This window comes from Penaeus monodon, chromosome 34, assembly GCF_015228065.2.
Source record: "Penaeus monodon isolate SGIC_2016 chromosome 34, NSTDA_Pmon_1, whole genome shotgun sequence".
Taxonomy (NCBI): domain Eukaryota; kingdom Metazoa; phylum Arthropoda; class Malacostraca; order Decapoda; family Penaeidae; genus Penaeus; species Penaeus monodon.
Window position 1 is genome coordinate 35,197,633 of NC_051419.1, and position 3,311 is coordinate 35,200,943.

Below are 3,311 nucleotides of genomic sequence, written 5' to 3' on the forward strand. Positions count from 1 at the left end.
TTTGCAACAAAGTCTTCAAAATTTAGAAAATATGCAAAACCTACAAAATCTACATAAGTTACAAAATATGTCTAATGAATAATACCAAAATTGCCCCAAATATTTAAGAAGATAAATTTTTATATATATATTTACATTCTTATAATAAATTAGTTGATATTGTACGCACTGAAAGTGCCACATCTGCTTATAAAGCAGTAAAATCAAAGGTTTTGAACCAGTGACAGAAACTTGTGTTAACATACCTAGTTTTTTAAAGTTAGGTATTGATATTGTTGTCATATTTCTTATTCTCAGAAGAGATTAAAAATGTAAGTAGTTGGTAGTGGTAAGGACGGGAGAGTAGGCCTATGGGCACATCTGCAGCGTTGAGTATCCTTGTGATCTAGTCACTGCCCAGTGTTGCACGCAGAGCTTCACACCGTCTGCCGTGCTCACCAGGATTAATTCTTCAAGCCCAGTTACCAGATTTTCTTTGTTATCCAGATGACTCTGATATTTTTTATTATTTTATTATTTATTCTGTCATTTCTATTTTGTTTTTATTAAGAATTTTGATATGTATATTCTTATTTTGATTTTTCAATAATTGGTGTCAATGAGGAGCTAGAAAGCTCTTTCCTCTATTGCTGATGGCCAGTGGCTTGTGCTGGGCCAGGAGGCTTGAGGTCATAGTACAAGGTAGGTTAGTGTGGGCGTGGGTTGTATCCAGTGCCCTGTGGAGTTACTCTCTGGCCCGAGCTTTAACCCACCCAACACCTAACTACTGCGCCATCTCGTCACCACCTGGCCGCGTGTTTCCCTTGCGACATGACTGCCAAAATCACCTCATGCCTAGCTGCAAAGTCCCACTTTTCCCCTTCCTTTATTTCTCTCTCAATTCCTCTGATTTTAAGCGACAGCAGGGGCACAGGGCCTTGAACCTGCCCACAGTGGGTTGGTCCTGGAGCCCTCCTAGTTTGCCACCTCGCTATGTCCGTGTTAGGCAATCAAGCTGTGCGCATTAGAGAAGGGTCCACAAGTGTATAACTATGTACTGGACTGTTTTTGCTGTGGAGGTCTCAAGCCTTCTTTATCGTCATTGTGGTCTGGTGTTGCGGAGGTTGCCTGACCTGTACACCCACCCCAGTGGATCATGATGGTGCTAGCATCTATGTCTGTGTGCACTTGCCTGGTGAACCTGACATTGGCGACCTTCTTGAATACCTTTGATTTATTTTCCACAATAACACTAGAAATGGGAAAAGTTATATTTGTTGAAAGTTTGAGGTATTAAGGAATGGTATGCCCAAAGTGAGTTTGAGCCAGCCACTGGTGGTCCAGTGGACCATGGTGGGTTGTAGGATGGGCTGGTGTTAATATAACAGTCTGGCTTTTGACATGCTGGCCGGACTCTAAACTGCCTGCTCGTGATAGTGTCAAAAGTACATACTATAGAGCATTTGTGCACTGAATGGTAAGTTGACCAAGTCAACTTAAAATGAAAGCAGAGCTTGTTTATGGCGTAAGTGACTGTTTGATTTTTTCTTATTTACCACAAACGCACAGGATGTGGGCCCTAGTGTTTAGTGATAGATATTACATGAATCTGTAAGGGAGCCTAGCTCATTAAACTGTAGCTTTTAGTCCTCCACCTGTTCTTTCCTGTGTGCATGAGCAGTGACCGTGGAGGAGGCACGCGAGTCACACACCACACACCTCTGATCTTTGTCTTCAGCTTCTTCACACCTCGTTCTTTCCTTAGTTTGACAAAACTTTCCTCGTCTTTCAGTTTTAAAAGTATGTCGTGATTGACAGGACTACATTTTCAGCCATACCTTGTACTCTTGCAGCCTAAAAGGAATGAAAAAAATGGGTTTAAATTTTTTTGTGTGGTTTAGAAAGGATTAAAGTTGTCTTACTTTAGCAAGGTACTTGAAGTTGACATGTCTGTGAAAGGATATTGGAAGATATGATGATGCAGAAAAGCAAGATTGGCTGAGATTGTGGCAATTGAGCCTTGGCTCTTGAGAGAGTGCAAGTTTTAGTGATGTAAGGTCAGCCAAGCTGCGACTGAGGACGGCATGTTAGGAGGAGCTACACCACATGCACACCTTGTTGGTCTGTGATATTGTGAAAAGCTTGTTGGGTCCCATGTGCTGCCCTCCTGGAGGGCTTTCTGGGCAGCAGTAAGCAATGGGTACTCGCATCTCTTGTCCAAAAGGAAAATTGTGTTAGGCTGAGAATTCTTTAGAATTCCTGTGTTAATGACTAATGTCTGTTACCAAAATGAGTCATATGATGACGGAAAGTTGATTGTTCTTTGTAGCATTTGAAATGCTAAAGCACTTTTTCCAGTTACTGGATGATAGATAATGTTGTTTGTTTGATGGACTGATTGAAAATTCAGTTAGGTGGAATGTGGCACAGCAAATGTTCAAGCACCATGGGGTAGAAGCAGTGGGCCTCCTTTTGCTTTTTAACATCCATACTTAGGAATCGTATGTTTTCTTTTCGGTCGTTCATTTGATTTGTGGATTTGCATATTTAAAATTATTTTTCCCTGTAGTGGTAAGCTGGTGATAAGTCAAAGTGCCTTGTGACTTGTGATAAATTGTGGATGGAGGAGCTTGTATGCTCTCTCATTTGAAAATAATTGCCAAGTTCCTGAATACATGGGGATCAATTGCTGTAGCTTGTTTAGTTCTCAGAGCTGACTTTACCATGTTGCATATTCAATGACAGTTGTTTCCAGTAATGTGCTTCTAGGTTTGGTGTTTAAATTGATTTAATCTATTTCTCACAAATTTTGCATACCAGTTAGAAAATTTGGTGCTTGATGCATTAGCCATGCCACATTCAGAAAGGCAATATAGGACTGCTAGCATGTAAAAACAAAACCCCCAAAGGAGGCATTGTCACATGTTACAACGCCTTGTTCCAGTTGAAGGGATCCTCCAAATTGAGAGACATTAAAATTTCATTGCCAAGCAAGACATGATGTGCATGTACCCTATTGAAGGTGTTTCTATTGTCCAACAATTCTCAGACCTTCCATGACAGGCAAAGTGGATGATGCACAGCAGCTGCAGCGGAGCAACAGTGAGGCGACGGTCAGGTACAACCACAGCCGCAGAATGTAACAGTGTAGCAACATTGTTGTCTAGTGGTGTAACTACAATGGCAATTTTCCACAATTTCTAAACTACTTGTAAAGTAGGAAATTAACCAAATTTATAAAATGAGTTTAACCAGTCTTCATGGAAGATTAAAAAATTGTATGCAGCCCATACAGTTGATGAATTGGTGCGCTGCTGTATCAGATACATTTA